The sequence below is a fragment of the Haliotis rufescens genome, unplaced genomic scaffold (assembly GCF_023055435.1).
Source record: "Haliotis rufescens isolate VD_foot unplaced genomic scaffold, xgHalRufe1.0.p SCAF_32, whole genome shotgun sequence".
In the NCBI taxonomy this organism is placed as follows: Eukaryota; Metazoa; Mollusca; class Gastropoda; order Lepetellida; family Haliotidae; genus Haliotis; species Haliotis rufescens.
The window spans coordinates 3,120,950-3,143,851 of record NW_025964024.1 but is presented as its reverse complement, the minus strand read 5'-3'; the positions used below and the strand labels follow the sequence as shown (position 1 = coordinate 3,143,851).

General features: G+C 40.1%; 1 protein-coding gene across 1 annotated transcript in view; it reads left to right on the top strand.

Annotated features, from left to right (window-relative positions):
- The first annotated feature begins 11,653 nt into the window (after positions 1-11,653).
- The window catches only part of LOC124152105 (protocadherin Fat 4-like), a 50,219-nt gene continuing 38,970 nt past the window's right edge, over positions 11,654-22,902 (top strand). The window contains exon 1 of the mRNA XM_046524866.2: positions 11,654-12,111. The gene's annotated coding sequence lies outside the window, so the exon portion shown is untranslated. The remainder of the gene's footprint in view (positions 12,112-22,902) is intronic.

Here is a 22,902-nt window from a genome sequence, read left to right as displayed (position 1 = left end):
CGATGATTTAGCTTACTGCATATAGTGTGATGTTAAAAGTGCCTTCGATGATTTAGCTTACTGCATATAGAGCGATGTAATAAGTGTCTTCGATGATTTAGCTTACTGCATATAGTGTGATGTTAAAAGTGCCTTCGATGATTTAGCTTACTGCATATAGAGTGATGTAATAAGTGCCTTCGATGATTTAGCATACTGCATATAGTGTGATGTTAAAAGTGCCTTCGATGATTTAGCTTACTGCATATAGAGTGATGTAATATGTGCCTTCGATGATTTAGCATACTGCATATAGTGTGATGTTAAAAGTGCCTTCGATGATTTAGCTTACTGCATATAGAGCGATGTAATATGTGCCTTCGATGATTTAGCTTACTGCATATAGTGTGATGTTAAAAGTGCCTTCGATGATTTAGCATACTGCATATAGAGTGATGTAATAAGTGCCTTCGATGATTTAGCTTACTGCATATAGAGTGATGTAATAAGTGCCTTCGATGATTTAGCATACTGCATATAGAGTGATGTAATAAGTGTCTTCGATGATTTAGCATACTGCATATAGAGTGATGTAATATGTGCCTTCGATGATTTAGCATACTGCATATAGAGTGATGTAATATGTGCCTTCGATGATTTAGCTTACTGCATATAGTGTGATGTTAAAAGTGCCTTCGATGATTTAGCTTACTGCATATAGAGCGATGTAATAAGTGTCTTCGATGATTTAGCTTACTGCATATAGTGTGATGTTAAAAGTGCCTTCGATGATTTAGCTTACTGCATATAGAGTGATGTAATAAGTGCCTTCGATGATTTAGCATACTGCATATAGTGTGATGTTAAAAGTGCCTTCGATGATTTAGCTTACTGCATATAGAGTGATGTAATATGTGCCTTCGATGATTTAGCATACTGCATATAGTGTGATGTTAAAAGTGCCTTCGATGATTTAGCTTACTGCATATAGAGCGATGTAATAAGTGTCTTCGATGATTTAGCTTACTGCATATAGTGTGATGTTAAAAGTGCCTTCGATGATTTAGCTTACTGCATATAGAGTGATGTAATATGTGCCTTCGATGATTTAGCATACTGCATATAGTGTGATGTTAAAAGTGCCTTCGATGATTTAGCTTACTGCATATAGAGTGATGTAATATGTGCCTTCGATGATTTAGCATACTGCATATAGTGTGATGTAAAAAGTGCCTTCGATGATTTAGCTTACTGCATATAGAGCGATGTAATAAGTGTCTTCGATGATTTAGCATACTGCATATAGAGTGATGTAATAAGTGCCTTCGATGATTTAGCTTACTGCATATAGAGTGATGTAATAAGTGCCTTCAATGATTTAGCTTACTGCATATAGAGTGATGTAATAAGTGCCTTCGATGATTTAGCTTACTGCATATAGAGTGATGTAATATGTGCCTTCGATGATTTAGCATACTGCAAATAGAGTGATGTAATAAGTGCCTTCGATGATTTAGCATACTGCATATAGAGTGATGTAATATGTGCCTTCGATGATTTAGCTTACTGCATATAGAGTGATGTAATATGTGCCTTCGATGATTTAGCTTACTGCATATAGAGTGATGTAATATGTGCCTTCGATGATTTAGCATACTGCATATAGAGTGATGTAATATGTGCCTTCGATGATTTAGCTTACTGCATATAGAGTGATGTAATATGTGCCTTCGATGATTTAGCTTACTGCATATAGAGTGATGTAATAAGTGCCTTCGATGATTTAGCATACTGCATATAGAGTGATGTAATAAGTGTCTTCGATGATTTAGCATACTGCATATAGAGCGATGTAATAAGTGTCTTCGATGATTTAGCTTACTGCATATAGAGCGATGTAATAAGTGCCTTCGATGATTTAGCATACTGCATATAGAGTGATGTAATATGTGCCTTCGATGATTTAGCTTACTGCATATAGTGTGATGTAATATGTGCCTTCGATGATTTAGCTTACTGCATATAGTGTGATGTTAAAAGTGCCTTCGATGATTTAGCTTACTGCATATAGTGTGATGTTAAAAGTGCCTTCGATGATTTAGCATACTGCATATAGAGTGATGTAATAAGTGCCTTCAATGATTTAGCTTACTGCATATAGAGTGATGTAATAAGTGTCTTCGATGATTTAGCATACTGCATATAGAGTGATGTAATAAGTGCCTTCAATGATTTAGCATACTGCATATAGAGTGATGTAATAAGTGCCTTCGATGATTTAGCTTACTGCATATAGAGTGATGTAATAAGTGCCTTCGATGATTTAGCTTACTGCATATAGTGTGATGTTAAAAGTGCCTTCGATGATTTAGCATACTGCATATAGTGTGATGTTAAAAGTGCCTTCGATGATTTAGCTTACTGCATATAGAGCGATGTAATATGTGCCTTCGATGATTTAGCTTACTGCATATAGTGTGATGTTAAAAGTGCCTTCGATGATTTAGCATACTGCATATAGAGTGATGTAATAAGTGCCTTCAATGATTTAGCTTACTGCATATAGAGTGATGTAATAAGTGCCTTCGATGATTTAGCATACTGCATATAGTGTGATGTTAAAAGTGCCTTCGATGATTTAGCTTACTGCATATAGAGCGATGTAATATGTGCCTTCGATGATTTAGCTTACTGCATATAGAGCGATGTAATAAGTGCCTTCGATGATTTAGCATACTGCATATAGTGTGATGTTAAAAGTGCCTTCGATGATTTAGCATACTGCATATAGAGTGATGTTAAAAGTGCCTTCGATGATTTAGCATACTGCATATAGTGTGATGTTAAAAGTGCCTTCGATGATTTAGCTTACTGCATATAGAGTGATGTAATAAGTGCCTTCGATGATTTAGCATACTGCATATAGTGTGATGTTAAAAGTGCCTTCGATGATTTAGCTTACTGCATATAGAGTGATGTAATATGTGCCTTCGATGATTTAGCATACTGCATATAGTGTGATGTTAAAAGTGCCTTCGATGATTTAGCTTACTGCATATAGAGCGATGTAATATGTGCCTTCGATGATTTAGCTTACTGCATATAGAGCGATGTAATAAGTGCCTTCGATGATTTAGCTTACTGCATATAGTGTGATGTTAAAAGTGCCTTCGATGATTTAGCATACTGCATATAGAGTGATGTAATAAGTGCCTTCGATGATTTAGCTTACTGCATATAGTGTGATGTTAAAAGTGCCTTCGATGATTTAGCTTACTGCATATAGAGTGATGTAATATGTGCCTTCGATGATTTAGCATACTGCATATAGTGTGATGTAAAAAGTGCCTTCGATGATTTAGCTTACTGCATATAGAGCGATGTAATAAGTGTCTTCGATGATTTAGCATACTGCATATAGAGTGATGTAATAAGTGCCTTCGATTATTTAGCATACTGCATATAGAGTGATGTAATAAGTGCCTTCAATGATTTAGCTTACTGCATATAGAGTGATGTAATAAGTGCCTTCGATGATTTAGCTTACTGCATATAGAGTGATGTAATATGTGCCTTCGATGATTTAGCATACTGCAAATAGAGTGATGTAATAAGTGCCTTCGATGATTTAGCATACTGCATATAGAGTGATGTAATATGTGCCTTCGATGATTTAGCTTACTGCATATAGAGTGATGTAATATGTGCCTTCGATGATTTAGCTTACTGCATATAGAGTGATGTAATATGTGCCTTCGATGATTTAGCATACTGCATATAGAGTGATGTAATATGTGCCTTCGATGATTTAGCTTACTGCATATAGAGTGATGTAATATGTGCCTTCGATGATTTAGCTTACTGCATATAGAGTGATGTAATAAGTGCCTTCGATGATTTAGCATACTGCATATAGAGTGATGTAATAAGTGCCTTCAATGATTTAGCTTACTGCATATAGAGTGATGTAATAAGTGTCTTCGATGATTTAGCATACTGCATATAGAGTGATGTAATAAGTGCCTTCAATGATTTAGCATACTGCATATAGAGTGATGTAATAAGTGCCTTCGATGATTTAGCTTACTGCATATAGAGTGATGTAATAAGTGCCTTCGATGATTTAGCTTACTGCATATAGTGTGATGTTAAAAGTGCCTTCGATGATTTAGCATACTGCATATAGTGTGATGTTAAAAGTGCCTTCGATGATTTAGCTTACTGCATATAGAGCGATGTAATATGTGCCTTCGATGATTTAGCTTACTGCATATAGTGTGATGTTAAAAGTGCCTTCGATGATTTAGCATACTGCATATAGAGTGATGTAATAAGTGCCTTCAATGATTTAGCTTACTGCATATAGAGTGATGTAATAAGTGCCTTCGATGATTTAGCATACTGCATATAGTGTGATGTTAAAAGTGCCTTCGATGATTTAGCTTACTGCATATAGAGCGATGTAATATGTGCCTTCGATGATTTAGCTTACTGCATATAGAGCGATGTAATAAGTGCCTTCGATGATTTAGCATACTGCATATAGTGTGATGTTAAAAGTGCCTTCGATGATTTAGTATACTGCATATAGAGTGATGTTAAAAGTGCCTTCGATGATTTAGCATACTGCATATAGTGTGATGTTAAAAGTGCCTTCGATGATTTAGCTTACTGCATATAGAGTGATGTAATAAGTGCCTTCGATGATTTAGCATACTGCATATAGTGTGATGTTAAAAGTGCCTTCGATGATTTAGCTTACTGCATATAGAGTGATGTAATATGTGCCTTCGATGATTTAGCATACTGCATATAGTGTGATGTTAAAAGTGCCTTCGATGATTTAGCTTACTGCATATAGAGCGATGTAATATGTGCCTTCGATGATTTAGCTTACTGCATATAGAGCGATGTAATAAGTGCCTTCGATGATTTAGCTTACTGCATATAGTGTGATGTTAAAAGTGCCTTCGATGATTTAGCATACTGCATATAGAGTGATGTAATAAGTGCCTTCGATGATTTAGCTTACTGCATATAGTGTGATGTTAAAAGTGCCTTCGATGATTTAGCTTACTGCATATAGAGCGGTGTAATATGTGCCTTCGATGATTTAGCTTACTGCATATAGAGCGATGTAATAAGTGCCTTCGATGATTTAGCATACTACATATAGAGTGATGTAATAAGTGTCTTCGATGATTTAGCATACTGCATATAGAGTGATGTAATATGTGCCTTCGATGATTTAGCTTACTGCATATAGTGTGATGTTAAAAGTGCCTTCGATGATTTAGCTTACTGCATATAGAGCGATGTAATAAGTGTCTTCGATGATTTAGCTTACTGCATATAGTGTGATGTTAAAAGTGCCTTCGATGATTTAGCTTACTGCATATAGAGTGATGTAATAAGTGCCTTCGATGATTTAGCATACTGCATATAGTGTGATGTTAAAAGTGCCTTCGATGATTTAGCTTACTGCATATAGAGTGATGTAATATGTGCCTTCGATGATTTAGCATACTGCATATAGTGTGATGTTAAAAGTGCCTTCGATGATTTAGCTTACTGCATATAGAGCGATGTAATATGTGCCTTCGATGATTTAGCTTACTGCATATAGTGTGATGTTAAAAGTGCCTTCGATGATTTAGCATACTGCATATAGAGTGATGTAATAAGTGCCTTCGATGATTTAGCTTACTGCATATAGAGTGATGTAATAAGTGCCTTCGATGATTTAGCTTACTGCATATAGAGCGATGTAATATGTGCCTTCGATGATTTAGCTTACTGCATATAGAGCGATGTAATAAGTGCCTTCGATGATTTAGCATACTGCATATAGAGCGATGTAATAAGTGCCTTCGATGATTTAGCTTACTGCATATAGAGTGATGTAATAAGTGCCTTCGATGATTTAGCTTACTGCATATAGAGCGATGTAATATGTGCCTTCGATGATTTAGCTTACTGCATATAGTGTGATGTAATATGTGCCTTCGATGATTTAGTATACTGCAAATAGAGCGAAGTAATATGTGCCTTCGATGATTTAGCTTACTGCATATAGTGTGATGTAATAAGTGCCTTCGATGATTTAGCATACTGCATATAGAGCGAAGTAATATGTGCCTTCAATGATTTAGCTTACTGCATATAGTGTGATGTAATAAGTGCCTTCGATGATTTAGCATACTGCATATAGAGCGATGTAATATGTGCCTTCGATGATTTAGCATACTGCATATAGAGTGATGTAATAAGTGCCTTCGATGATTTAGCATACTGCAAATAGAGTGAAGTAATATGTGCCTTCAATGATTTAGCTTACTGCATATAGTGTGATGTAATAAGTGCCTTCGATGATTTAGCATACTGCATATAGAGCGATGTAATATGTGCCTTCGATGATTTAGCATACTGCATATAGAGTGATGTAATAAGTGCCTTCGATGATTTAGCATACTGCATATAGAGTGATGTAATAAGTGCCTTCGATGATTTAGCTTACTGCATATAGAGTGATGTTAAAAGTGCCTTCGATGATTTAGCATACTGCATATAGAGCGATGTAATAAGTGCCTTCGATGATTTAGCTTACTGCATATAGAGCGATGTAATATGTGCCTTCGATGATTTAGCTTACTGCATATAGTGTGATGTTAAAAGTGCCTTCGATGATTTAGCATACTGCATATAGAGTGATGTAATAAGTGCCTTCGATGATTTAGCATACTGCATATAGAGTGATGTAATAAGTGCCTTCGATGATTTAGCATACTGCATATAGTGTGATGTTAAAAGTGCCTTCGATGATTTAGCATACTGCATATAGAGCGATGTAATAAATGCCTTCGATGATTTAGCATACTGCATATAGAGTGATGTAATAAGTGCCTTCGATGATTTAGCATACTGCATATAGAGTGATGTAATAAATGCCTTCGATGATTTAGCTTACTGCATATAGAGTGATATAATAAGTGCCTTCGATGATTTAGCATACTGCATATAGAGTGATGTAATAAGTGCCTTTGATGATTTAGCATACTGCATATAGAGCGGTGTAATAAGTGCCTTTGATGATTTAGCATACTGCATATAGAGTGATGTAATATGTGCCTTCGATGATTTAGCATACTGCATATAGAGTGATGTAATATGTGTCTTCGATGATTTAGCATACTGCATATAGAGCGATGTAATAAGTGCCTTCGATGATTTAGCATACTGCATATAGAGTGATGTAATAAGTGCCTTCGATGATTTAGCATACTGCATATAGAGTGATGTAATAAGTGCCTTTGATGATTTAGCATACTGCATATAGAGCGGTGTAATAAGTGCCTTTGATGATTTAGCATACTGCATATAGAGTGATGTAATATGTGCCTTCGATGATTTAGCATACTGCATATAGAGTGATGTAATATGTGTCTTCGATGATTTAGCATACTGCATATAGAGCGATGTAATAAGTGCCTTCGATGATTTAGCATACTGCATATAGAGTGATGTAATAAGTGCCTTCGATGATTTAGCATACTACATATAGAGTTCAGCTGCTTAGTGCGTTGCAATTATTGCCATAAACGGTTTTGCATACTGCATTCAAGACACACTCCACAAGACCCTATGACATGAGGGATGACTTCAACTTTCCCTTCATGTCGAGCTCTATTCTGGCAGCTCCAGCCTTTGGTGTTTACATTTCACAACTTTTGGGATATAATCGAGCATGTTCTTGCTACCATGATGTCAAAGAGTGTCATACGACTCTTGCTCTGAAGATGTTTGATCAAGGTTACAACATTCAAGGCCTCAGTAAAGCTTTCAAAAGGGTTATGGTAGACATGTGGAGGACATTTCCAAATTTGACGCATCAGTGACAAAAATGATGTCCGATGCAATTCCCTTTTTTGACTCGTACCTTATGTTCCCGTGTTTTTTCAGGTGAACAGTTGACTTGCCTTTGCATGTGTTTGGGATACGCTCACTTTTTCGCGAACACCTGGTATCATGATTATTTGAAAGTGATTCATAAACACATGCACATGATATAGCCGGAATCGTAAAACCGACTCTGCTTTATGCAGAGATTTCTATTGGATATGGAAAGGGTTTTGTCGCTATATTTACATGGTTTAGTATAGTCCATATAGCGATGGGATCAGTGCAGTAGATGGTTTAGCATACTGCATGTAGCGATTTGATTTGTGCCTAACATGGTTTATTATGCTACATATAGCGTTGTGATAAGTGTCATATACGGTTTAACATACTGCACATAGTGATGTGATTATTGTCTAACATGGTTAAGCGTACTATACGTATAGCGATGGGATCAGTGCCTCAGATGGGTTACCATACGTTATATAGCTATAGGATTAGTGCCTCAGTTGATTTAGTATACTGCAAATAGCAATGGGTGTATTGCCTCACATGCTTTTTAGCGTACTGCATATAGCGATTTGATTAGTGCGTCACGTGGTTTAACGTACTGCATACAGTGTTGTGACTATTGCCTAACATGGTTTGGCATACTAAGGCGGTTAAGCCTGGAGCAGATAGCGGAAGCGCCGGTGCCGAAGGAATTTGAGCATACAATTGTTAGCGATTGATATGGTTACCAGGCCAGCTAAACACGCTGAATACAAAGGGCTTGAGCATCCCGCAGCAGTTAAGGGTGGCACTGGCGATCAAGGCAGTTGAGTATATCAGTGTGAAGGTTGGCACTAGCGATCAAGGCAGTTGAGTATATCAGTGTAAAGGGTGGCACTAGCGATCAAGGCAGTTGAGTATATCAGTGTAAAGGGTGGCACTAGCGATCAAGGCAGTTGAGTATATCAGTGTTAAGTCGATTGAACAAATCGCAGACAATAGTGCCGCTAGTGACCAAGGTTCAGCATTCAGATCGATGTCGGTAGATGCCCCACTGATGGGACGTGTGGATGCCCTGGAGTGATGTTGCCTAGTAGCATAATGATTGCGGCAACCCCCCCCCCCCCCCCCCCCCCCCCCCACGCATCACGCATGGTGGAAACACGACACCCAGGCACATGTTTATCTCCGGTGTCGCTTTTTTTAAAAATCTTCAGTCGTGTGTACCCTTCCACTTAGGTGGTTGAGCATACACTATGGAACATGTGTCATTCTCTTTCGCCATCTCTTCAATATTCACGTCCACCATTATTGTTGTATAGATAGATGCATATCTATAATATAGATCTTATCGATTAACCATGTCTATACGTGAGGTGAGGTGACAATGGGGAGGGGATGGGTAGGGTTGGGGGAGGTTGTGTGTGTGTGTGTATGTATGTGTGCGTGCGCGTGCGTGCGTGCATGCGTGTGTGTGTGTGTGCGTGCGTGCGTGCGTGCATGCGTTAGTGTGTGTGTGTGTGTGTGTGTGTGTGCGTGCGTGCGTGCGTGCGTGCGTGCGTGCGTGTGTGTGTGTGTGTGTGTGTGTGTGTGTGTGTGTGTGTGTGTGTGTGTGTGTCCGGGGGAGGTGTTCAAATCGCGTTTAAGATTAATTCACACACATGGCGACGCCCATGCACGTATGTGTGAGTGGTTGCTTGTACTTTATCGAACTCATGCCGGTTTGACACAGTATACTGACTCCGAGCCGACCAGTCCTTGTTTTAGCCCCTTAATGCCGAGAACCAGGCAGGATAACAACAAGTACCATCTTTTAACGTCTTTTTAGTATGACGCGGCGGGAAAAAACCCCTTATCTATAAGTATATATTACAGCTACATGTAATGACATATGTGTCGATTCAGGTATGTCCTAAATCTTGCACCAGCTGCCCAGTGCAGACACGCCAGCTTGCTGGGTCTGCCCACCTTAAAGGTGCAAGACCAGAATATAATTGGGAAAGGTTACATATGTTGATAAAGAAACAATCGTTGATATTTATACAGTAAAATAAGGCAATACACAACCTTTAAACACCATCACTGTGTTGTGTACACGATCTTCGGCACGCTCCCTATAGTGACGTGTCGTTTTCTGCATACCTTAAACCGCATTTGACTCATAGTGTCATGCGTTTAATTAGAACTTGCTACTTACGCAAAGAGACCACGTCTTGCACATATATTTTGACATTTACTGTACTTTCTTGAGTTGTTGATGTTGTTGTCTGTTGTTTAACGCCTCACTCAGCAATATTCCTGCAATGATGGTCTGTAAATAATCAAGTCTGGACCAGACAAGCCAGTGATTAATATCATGAGCATCGATTAACGCAATTAAGATGCGATGACATACATCAACAAAGTCAGCGAACCTGACCACCCGATCCCGTTAGTCGTCTCTTACGACAAGCATGGGTTGATGAAGACCTGTTCTTCACGGGTGACTTTCTTCAGAGATCTATTATTAGAATAATGTGAATGGTGGTTCTAGGAGGGTAATCGTTTGTAAAATACATCTGGGTCACAGAACTAGGTGATGAAGATAGTGTTTCGACATTTCGTCTCCAGATAAAATATATAAAGGAACAAATGCAACTCAGTTAGTGGCCCTTAATGATCGGGCTTAGCTGGTATGTCACGTGACGGCAAGACTTAAGTACCCGGATGGCTAAGTGGCACATAATCTTGACACAGTGCCAACTGATAGGAGAAATTTACGTACCTTAAATACCAGCATAAATCACTCGCTCACCTACCGAGGGTAAATCTCAGAGGCAATAACGCTGAATTGGTGTCAATATATTTACGAGAGAATTGCTAACAACATACTCAACCAGAGAGCCTGCACCGAACATGGCGTGCGGCATGCTGTGCCTTGAGTGTGCTTACTAGCGTTAACAGTACTTTGTGAATTGGTCGTATTTATATTAAATTTCAACTGTGTCATCAAAATATCTATCATATATTAAGAAAGTAATTTATGCATATATCAGTTCACCAGCATATTCAAACAAGGTTGTGGGAGCCTAGTGGCTTCGGCAGTAACTCGTCACGCCTAGGACCGGGTTCGATTCCTGACATGGATACAATGTGTGAAGACAGTTCTTGGTGTCCCCTGTCGAGATATTATTGAAATGTCGCAAGAGGCGCCCTCAATCTCTTCTCACTTACTCACTTACATAAGAAATCATCTCCCCGTATGTAAATCGTGAAATTTTAAATACATATTTGATAAACACTATTTTAAAAATGTTATGAATTTAATGTTGTGTATTGAATGAGATGAAGTGATCACTGCTGCAGTTGTGTGTTTTGTTTTATCCAAGATGGCGACGTTTCCGAGCAAAAATGTATATAACGAACAACGTATATAACGAACTGATTTCTCCGACCCCCTGTTCGTTATATCCGTGTCCTAATGTATCCTATTATTTGTCTACAGTTTTGTTCTGATACATATCGATATATCGGTTTGTCTGTCTACTTTCCTCTCTGTCTACACATTACTAACTCCCCTCTGTCTAACCCATGACTAGTTTCAACACGCTACACGCCATTTTTATAGATGTATTCTGATACAACCATTGCGTTGATTTAACCTTCGCGCGGTGTGACTAACGATTGTTTTCTGGATTATCATGACTGAACAGTGTGCCACAAGATTAAAATAAAACACGATGACAGCTTGAGAGTGGGGGAGAAGTAGGGGAGGGGTGTTATCGGGGATACACAACAAACATTGACTGACTATCAATATAGGGCGGGGGCTAAGGAGATTAGGTCCGCAGCAAACCTTGTCTCGCGCTGAGTAGGAGTCGGGGTCTCGTCTTACTCTTTGACGTTTGCTCAGAAACGCTGGATTTGAATTCGGGAAAAATTGTCTATCGTATTTTGATTCCGCTGCTGGTGAAGAATTGTACAAATTCAAGGAGTGATACAATTGTTCTTCTCAAAACCTTAACGATTCTTATGTTCTGCGTGAGGTGGTAGAACAGGATTTGAACCCCGGCCTGTCTGAATACCGAAAGACACCTGTTCTGTTCACCTTCACATTCATACAAATTCTGGGATATCAAGGTTGAATACCCATCGACTGGAGGTGTGTCATATAGAAGAGTAGTTGTCACTGTGCCTTGAGAAGAGAATTGTGTCGGGTACTGCTGCTGCTGCTGTTGCTGCCTCTCATCCGTTCTAAACCTTCAGGTGAGTTTATACGACAATGGATGTGGAATTTTTTGTCAACTCTGTTTTGTCACTTGATCCGTATGATCACAGAACCGTATGTTCAAAACTTTAAAAAAAATAAAGCCAAGCACTGTAGCTCACCTGGATATGTAGTCAACTGTTCATAATATCAGCATAATGTCAACAAAGACATTTCAGTCAGGTGAGCTAACAAGCGGCTGAAAAACTGAGTTCATTTTGTTTTACTTCTGACTTAGTAAACAGTTCTTATGTAAATAAAAGCGACAGAATCCATTCCATATCCAATAGAAATCTCTGCCAAAAGCAGAGTTCTTTGTACGATTCCGACTATGTCATAAGCATGTGTTTATGAATCACTATGGAATAGTAATGATACCAGGTGTATCGAAAAGGTGAGCGTATCCTGCCCCACCGGTGGCACCCGTCACAAACACACGCAAATGCAAGTCAGTTGTTCAGCCGGACAAAAAACACGGGAACATTCGGCACAAGCCAAAATAGGGAATTGCATTTTTGCCACTGATCTGGAGTTTATACGGATCTGAAAATGTCCTCCACGTGTGTACCATGAAACCTTTTGAAAGCCCCACTGAGGCCTTGAATGCAGTAACCCTGATCGAACAACTTCCGGGCAAGAGTTGCATGACGCTCTCTGAAATCTTGGTAGAAAGAGCATTTTCGAGGTACCTCAAAAACTGTGAAATGTAGACACAAGAGCTGCTGGAACACTGCTGGACTGGAAGGGAAAGGGGACTATTGGAAGGCTGTAGTCATCATTCTTGTCATACAGTGAGTGAGTGAGTGAGCGAGTATGGTTTTCTCCACTTTTAGCAATATTCCAGCAATGTCACGGCGGGGGACACCAGAAATGGGCTTCACACATTGTAAGCATGTCGGGAATCAAACCCGGGTCTTCGGCGTGACGAGCGAACGCTTTAACCACTAGGCTACCCGACCGCCTCCTTGTCATACAGCCTTGTGGAGAGTGTGTTGCCACTCTGAATCTTTAGGCAACAGAAATATGAAACAGATGAGGGGGTCTCACTGGTCTCCTTTAATTCTAGTTGTTGTTAAATCAGTGGAAGGGAATTGGCTATTTGATTGTTATTGAACTATATCAGATGATCGATATAACTGAAGTTTAAGTTAAACGTCTTGGCCAAATTACCTTGTCATGACTGTGCCAATCCGAGCAGCCATTTTGATTCATATACATAAAGAAACAGATCATATATTGGTGCCCATATGGATGCCTACTTCTTGCCTAAATGTCTTACCCCTATGTTTTACATAGATGTTATCAATGAGGAAGTCACGCTTTGCACAGATTATATTCTCAGTAAACTTCAAATGGCATTTGCTTTCATTTTTTACAAATTGTCCTGAGCCTCTGAATATAGATACGTAACTGTATCTGTGTTCACCACGTTTTGTCACAAAAGCCCCATTTATCAAGGAATGCAGGTTTTTCTTAAGTTTGTTTGTCAACAGTTCCTATGTAAATACAGGGCTGCTAGTCTTGTGTTGTGAGGTTCATTGCTTGACTTTGTAAACAGTGTTAAAGTTGAACAGAAACAACTGGATAAGAGTAGCTGTTTTTGATGGAACGTTGTGTTTGTTTACATTGTTTCTGTTCCAGTAAACACCATTGGGATATCCATAGAACAATTGATTTGTTAACTGTTTGTTTAGAAGCCAGATTAATGTTAATTAGTATTCATTTAGTATTAATTAGTGGGGCGGTCGGGTAGCCTAGTGGTTAAAGCGTTTGCTCGTTACGCCGAAGACCCGGGTTCGATTTCCGACATGGGTACAATGCGTTTCTGGTGTCCCCGCCGTGATATTGCTGGAACATTGCTAAAAGCGGCGTAAAACCATACTCACTCACTAGTATTAATTAGTATTTGAGAAGAGGTTGGTTCACATGCATTGTGCTTATACCAGAACATGGTCCTTCAGTTGCGGGGACACGGGTGGCCTCCCTTGGGCACACCCGAATCCTATGATTGTGGGTTCGAATCCCGGTTCGCCCCGATTATGTTTCTAGGTTTGTGAGACCCATACCCGTGCTTGTGTGTTTCGTCGAAGTGGTAAACGTCCAAGACCTACATCTCTTGGGGCTTTCCTTTCACATTAAGCTGACACGCCGTGATATGAATGGAATACTGTTAAAAGCGGCGTTAAACACAACTCACTCACTCACTCCTTCAGTTGCACGCTTTTACATTGAAGCTACGTATCAAGGACAACCAACTGAATCTTGAAATGACCTGTGTCAGATGACAGCGTGGAGTGCAAGGTATCAGCGAAGAGAACTGATGTGAAAGGTGTAGTTAGGGTCGTGAGACATTGGCTGTGTTATGAGACACCAGGATGTGTGATAGCTAGAGTGAGATGCCGAGTTGGAGATATAAAGAATGAGGTAACTAAGTGTGAGATACGAGAGTTTGTGGCTAACAGTGAGATACGAGAGTGTGTGGTTAACAGTGAGATACGAGAGTGTGTGGTTGAGTATGAGATACAAGAGTTTGTGGCTAACAGTGAGATACGAGAGTTTTTGGTTGAGTATGAGATACAAGAGTTTGTGGCTAACAGTGAGATACGAGAGTTTGTGGTTGAGTATGAGATACAAGAGTTTGTGGCTAACAGTGAGATACGAGAGTGTGTGGTTAACAGTGAGATACGAGAGTGTGTGGTTGAGTATGAGATACAAGAGTTTGTGGCTAACAGTGAGATACGAAAGTTTGTGGTTGAGTATGAGATACAAGAGTTTGTGGCTAACAGTGAGATACGAGAGTTTGTGGTCGCGTATGAGATACAAGAGTTTGTGGCTAACAGTGAGATACGAGAGTGTGTGGTTGAGTATGAGATACAAGAGTTTGTGGCTAACAGTGAGATACGAGAGTTTGTGGTTGAGTATGAGATACAAGAGTTTGTGGCTAACAGTGAGATACGAGAGTTTGTGGTTGAGTATGAGATACAAGAGTTTGTGGCTAACAGTGAGATACGAGAGTGTGTGGTTAACAGTGAGATACGAGAGTGTGTGGTTGAGTATGAGATACAAGAGTCTGTGGCTAACAGTGAGATACGAGAGTTTGTGGTTGAGTATAAGATACCGAGAGTGTGTGGTTGAGTATCAAATTTACAGATCACGTGTTCAGGGCGATACGTCTTCTTCTGACCGTCTGTGACATTATTTATGATATTCTATAAGCATTTAGCGGGTGGTGGGGTAGCCTAAAGGTTAAAGCGTTCGCTCGTCACGCCGAAAACCCGGGTTCGATTTCCGACACGGGTACAATGCGTTTCTGGTGTCCCCCGCCATTATACTGCTGGAATATTGCTAAAAGCGGCGTAAAAACCGTACTCACTCACTATCAGCATTTAGCAACATCACACTATACCTGCGATAGTCTATAAGCTTACAGCAACATCACACTATACCTCCGATATCCTATAAGCTTACAGCAACATCACACTATACCTCCGATATTCTATAAGCTTACAGCAACATCACACTATACCTGCGATATTCTATAAGCTTACAGCAACATCACACTATACCTGCGATATTCTATAAGCTTACAGCAACATCACACTATACCTGCGATAGTCTATAAGCTTACAGCAACATCACACTATACCTGCGATATTCTATAAGCTTACAGCAACATCACACTATACCTGCGATATTCTATAAGCTTACAGCAACATCACACTATACCTGCGATATTCTATAAGCTTACAGCAACATCACACTATACCTGCGATAGTCTATAAGCTTACAGCAACATCACACTATACCTGCGATATTCTATAAGCTTACAGCAACATCACACTATACCTGCGATATTCTATAAGCTTACAGCAACATCACACTATACCTGCGATATTCTATAAGCTTACAGCAACATCACACTATACCTGCGATATTCTATAAGCTTACAGCAACATCACACTATACCTGCGATATTCTATAAGCTTACAGCAACATCACACTATACCTGCGATAGTCTATAAGCTTACAGCAACATCACACTATACCTGCGATAGTCTATAAGCTTACAGCAACATCACACTTGAACGGGGATGGTAGGTGCTGTTTAGTATTGTTGGAGGATATTATTTATAATTTTTATTTTGAAGTTTTACCAAACCCTACAAGAAATATATATCCCACACACGTTCGATGTAATGTATAACCAACAAGACACACATTTCATATGTTCATGTCATCATTAAGGACAAATGGTACTGAGTATAGCATTATATAAATAGTATGCACTGTTTGTAAGACATGTGCATCTTAACTTCTATTATATGCTGTTCATGAAGCTGGTGTCCATTCATCACGAAGTTATTCAGTGATAATCCTCAGTTGCACTGTATATTGGCACTCGGCCTGTCTGGAACTACGTTGGTCCGGATGGGATGTTTCTGTAACAGATGTTCCAATCACGGGGATTCCTGGGGTTCTGGTGAGTAATGTCAGGGATGTTCCTGTAACGGGTGTTCTTCTCATGAATCAGCGATCGATGTTCCAGCAATGGGTGTTCCTGTCAGGGATGTTCCTGTAACGGGTGTTCTCATGAATCAGCGATCGATGTTCCAGCAATGGGTGTTCCTGTCAGGAATGTTCCTGTCACGGGTGTTCCTGTCAGGGATGTTCCTGTCACGTGCGTTCCTGTCACGGGTGTTCCTGTCAGGGATGTTCCTGTCACCGGTGTTCCAGCAGTGGGTGATCCTGTCACGGGTGTTCCTGTCACTGATATCTGCCCGGAGAGCGGAAGGTTGTGGGTTCGATTCCCGGCCGCATTAAAATATGGTACTTGTGGATATTCTGCCTGGCCCTCTGCATTAAGGGGCTAAAACAAGGACTGGTCGGCTCTGAGTCAATATACTGTGTCTGACCATAAGGCCATATTGTTTAACCTTCACTTGTGACTGATACGTATACGAATATACATTCAGACTGTGATTGGTCATATGGTTCTGAAAGATATGTTTAAATATAAAATTTCCAAGACCTCCAGCTAATTACGGAAACTGACTCAAGCTACACCAACCCCTTGGATTATTTTTTTGGTCTAATCCATAGTCTCATTGTGAGATACCGCTCAAGGCGTGGACGGACTCTCTGACTTTTTTCCTGGCCCACGGATTGAAATACATATCGATTTATTTTTTAATGCGATATATGTTTACTTATACGCTAGACCCAAAGGTTCTTTATCTCTTTGATTTATGCCCCCAAACTTTACAAGGAAACAGAATTAAGAACACAAGGAATGTATTCGTCTTTTCTCTTTGATGAGTTCCAATCGAGAGAAGGAACAAACATTTACAGATTATCAAAACGAACACGATACGGGCTATAAACAACTAATATTGTACTGGAAACTCCAATGTCGAGGCGCTTGGTACAATAACCATACATGAAAATACATTAAATTGATAATACCTAGAAAACTATAATAACCACACATAATAAACACACACACAAAATAAACTATCTTCTAAAAAAGTGTACACCAATGTTTGATGCTGGCTAAAAATATAACAAACAGGAAATCGTTCTTCGATGACGATGTATTTGATACGGGTCTAGTTGTGCTTTGGACCTTATGTTTGCAGGGGGCACGGGTTGCCCAGTCGTCTAAGGCGCCGCGATTCGCTGTGCAGAGTTGCGTCCCTTGGGCACGCCAGAAACCTATGACTATGGGTTCGAATCCCGGTTCGCCCCAATTATGCTTCTAGGTTTGTCAGCACCATACCCGTGCTCGTGGGTTTCACCAAAGTGGTAAACGTCTGAGACCTGCATCACTTCGGGCTTTCCTCCCACATTAAGCTGACACGCCGCGATATAGCTGGAATACTGTTGAAAGCGGCGTTAAACCCAACTCACTCACTCACTTATGTTTGCAGTGTTTCGGCGACTGTTTTCAGCCAGCCTAGTAACGTTTTGATGACGTTCGTAATTTTTTGGTCAACCCAATTTTCAAGAGTCTATCTATTTTCCCCCGCAGTTCATTATAAAATGACATATGCGCTACTATTTATAATAACATCTAAAAAAACACTTCAACAAACAAAAGAATAACAACAACATCAACAGTTAAGCATGCTAACAAGGTGAAGTAAGCACCCTTACTTATGGTGCTTCACAATTACGATAGGTCAATCAGGTCCATCAATACATCAATAATCAATCAATACATCGATCAATGCATCAATAAATTATTCGATCACTGCATTCACAACACATACCACGTTTCAACCACATTTTACAGTAAATCATATAAATGAACATTTTAGATGCCATCACAGTGTCCCGTGTGACTTGGAAGCATGACACACGAAACAAGCAAATCTGACATAAACATCATCTAGATGTAACCACATGTGCCTTCCCCGCAGACCGTATGTAAACAGTATTTCAATCAGTTAAAAAATAGTATATATTGTTTCCACCTTGACACATGACAGATATATATATATAATAATTGCATGCGTAGACCGTACATATCACATTACTTATGTCAAGGGAGATAACCTATCATTTTTCGTACAGCGAAACCGAGGCTATCGGGTCATTAGTTACCCCTCGTACTGACAGGAAACTAGATCTTTATTGCCTTGTCATTAACAACAATTTCTACAATTCCGGCGGTTATATTTCATGCCACTGAAAGATCGAGTCCCATTACCCCAAATACGTAACTACCTCACCGTCAGAATTCATGTCGTGATATTTATGCTTCACTTCATGGGAGAGGCCATATATTGACACATGCGTTGTCACGTGTCGAGTGTGTGTTTCACGGAAAGATTATAATGTTTACGTTTTCTGTTAAACGTTCTAATCGCCTTTGTTCGTGCAAGGACAGTGTTGGGTAGAGCGACGAGGTGGAGGAGATACCAGATACAAAGCTATAATGCACCGTGTCGTGAGAGATATAACTAGCAGGAAGTTGACAGTACAGATTTATCATGCATAGGGCGCGTTGGTATTATGGTATGCCGTATAATGTTGAACAGGGCGGCTTGGTATTGTACAGATTAGGTATTGGGTATTGTACATGGTGGTACTTCTTCAAGATGTTGATGAATATGCATATGTGATATGGTATGTGTGACCATGTCCTTATTGGTTGTAGCATTGCATATAGTAGTAATGTGATATTACTGACTGCATTTTTTAGTTTGGATTAACGCCGCTTTGAAAAGTATTTCTAGTTATATCACGACCTGTCAACTTGATGTGGGAGGAACGTCCGTAGTAGTACAGGTCTCAGATGTTTACCAGTTTCGTGAATCCCACCTTGAATGGGTAAGGTGCTTACAAACCTAGAAACATCACGGTGAATCTAGTATTCGAACCCACAATCATAGGTTACTGTCTGCCTAGAGCAAGCAACTCTGCACGCCGTAGATGTCTGAGCCACCTATGTCCCCATGTCCCCAACTAGAATTTGGATACTGTGCACACACACACACACACACACACACACACACACACACACACACACACACACACACACACACACACACACACACACACACACACACACACACACACACACACACACACACACCAAGGTTTATGAGGCACCGTTGGCTCAGGCGTCTAATTAGTTGTGCAGAGTTGCGTCCCTTGGTAGTGCCAGGATACTACCGTCATTGCTTAAATCCCAGATTCTCCCTGATTATCATTCTGGGTTTGTCAACACCTTACCCGATTTTCGAACAGATCTCACTGAGCTACACACTTTGATATAAATGGAGAGCTGTTCAAAAAGGCGTTGCACCAAACTCAAGCACTCCCTCCATCAATCATTCTGTTAGATTTCAGTTATGCATAGATAAGCTCATTTACTTATTTCCGCGAGGATATGTTAAGGCAACAGTGTCAATGCATGACTCCCCTCTCTTAAGTATGACCATTTCATTTCTAACTGTCACTTTGCTCGACAACGCCCTCGCTCGGGATCCATTTCTTATCTTTTAAAAACATTATCAAGGGTGAGTTTTTTGCCTATTTCATGACAGAGCAACCTCTCGACAATATCTAAATGCATGTAAATCGTTTTGTTGACAGGGGAACGTTAACCCACTTTATTTATGTCTAGATCTACACTCTTCAGATCAAAACAATGTTGGGGCGGTGGGATAGCCTCTGGTGAAAGCGTTGCTCGTCACGTCGAATACCAGGGTTTGATTCGCGAAATGGGTGCAATATTTGAAGCCTGTTTCTGTTGTCTCAGGGTTAGCGCGTGGGATATTGCTAAAAGCACTGCATCAATCATTGCGTTACAGCATGTTTTCGTCGGTTCACAAATTTCTACAACATGCTTGAATGATAATAACAAATTTTGAAGTGGTGTACAGTAAACTACGGTTATAACGAACACGCTTATAACGAACTGACGGATATAACGAACTAACTTTTTAGTCCCGACTATTTGCTGTAGTTATGCTGTATATATGCTTATAACGAACTACGGTTATAACGAACTAAAAATAGTAGTCCCTTTGAGTTCGTTATAACCGTAGTTTACTGTATTTTTAAAACGTTTAAGTGTTCACTTATTGATAAAGTTATGGATATGGTTTTTGCGAACCCCTGGTGTCATTGTTTATTGATCAATTCATATGATTTCCATCACTGCTTATCTTCATAGATTCTGTTTCGCAAGATAGTCTAGACTGGTTATACTCTTGCTTTGACATTTTATATTTTCAAGAAAACATGGAAATAAAGCGACAAAACCCTTTCCATATCCAATAGAAATCTCTGCATAAAGCAGAGTCATTGTCAATGCTACGATTCCGACTAACTATATCATGAGCATGTGTTTATGAATCACTACCAAATAGTAATGAAACCAGGTGTTCGCGAACAGGTTAGCGTATCCTGCCCCACCGTTGGCACCCGTGGCAAACACATGCAAAGGCAAAGGAATGCGCCAAGAGAAATGCGAACAGTTACCGTCAGGTTTTTCAGTTACTGACAACATTGCACTTATCAAAACTATTCTCGCGAGTACCTGGATGCACCATTGAAGCCTTTCATATACCTTTCACTGCTATCTTGCCTCTTAAGCACGATGGAATCTGTTTCTCCAGCACTGTTATCGATGTCAGGCTGCACACCCTATCCCTGCTGCCCTGCAACCCAGCTAATGCCCCAAGATGCAGTTCTATACCGGCACTGTTATCGATGTCAGGCTGCACACCCTATCCCTGCTGCCCTGCAACCCAGCTAATACCCCAAGATGCATAGAGGTTATCACGCGAGTGTGTTTGGGGATGGTACATATCCTGCATTAGGAATAAACATTGTATTTAGCGAGCCTTGGCGAGCTAAATACATAGTGTTTATTCCTAATACAGGATATTTACCATCCCCAAACACACAAGCGTGATAACCTCTTTATCATATAATGTCATTCTTTAATTCTGTGCTTCAAAATCGCTTTCCCTCTCTCACAAACATTACCGAAACATTGTGAGTTTTCTTGCAATGCGCGCATTAATATTTATTACGTCACAGGGTAAGTGATGTGTCAGTCAGACAGTGACAGTAGCCAATATAGTTCCAACTGAAATCTGTTTCTTATACAGTGGCGATGCAACATATATGCAAAACAACAATTGTTTTTAATTGCCTTTCGCAGCAATCCATCGGTCTCTCCGCTAGAGTAACTGCCCTTTGTCAAAGGGAAGCTACTCTAACCCTAGTCTATGAGATGTCACGGCCACGGTCAAACGTTGTTGACAGTCGGTCTGTCATGTCATAACGATAAGAAATGTACTCAGATGTTCACATAGCGACAAAACGAAACAAGGTAACAATTCAAACATATTTCCGTCAAATCCAACTATTTTAATTTGTTGAGATGGTTTCAAGCCGCAGAGGTCTACAAGCACAGATATGGCTACTGATCCCGCTTGGCTAGGCCTCGTGCCCTCGCCAAATTGTTTCGAAATTTATATCTCCAAAGTTGCCAAAACTTATAAAATGCCTTAGCTGCGTCACAGTTAGACACAGATTTTCAGTATATTAGACTGTTCTTTTGATAATGATAGCAATTATCCCTGTAGTTTAATCCAGATTCCCGATGGTTAATTCTGACTCGATCGCCGAATGACGAGTGCGACGCCATGTTTGTTTATAAACAGTGAAAGTAGTCCCTACTTGACCTGTGATATTTGCATCTCTATCCGCATATGACCCCAACGGATATCGTTTTTATCCGTTGGCTTTATCCTGCCGAGAAACCTACCCATTATATGATAAAGTTCTATACCTGCACTGTTATCGATGTCAGGCTGCACACCCTATCCCTGCTCCCCTGCAACCCAGCTAATGCCCCAAGATGCAGTTCTATACCTGCACTGTTACCGATGTCAGGCTGCACACCCTATCCCTGCTCCCCTGCATCCCAGCTAATGCCCCAAGATGCAGTTCTATACCTGCACTGTTACCGATGTCAGGCTGCACACCCTATCCCTGCTCCCCTGCACCCCAGCTAATGCCCCATTGTGCTATCAGCGTCGGCGTACACTGAATGTATTAATCACCGTCTAATGTAGGATAGCGGGGCAACGTCATTCAACACGGAATATAAATGGGCCCACGAACCTCATTAACATGTGTTCCCACGACTGCAATGTAACTTCAGTTAACAATAGGTAATAGTGAGTGAGTGAGGTAATGGGTGGTGTGTGTACATGAATATGGTCATTTTAGAGTGCAGAATATCATGTGGACACTAAATTTCCTTT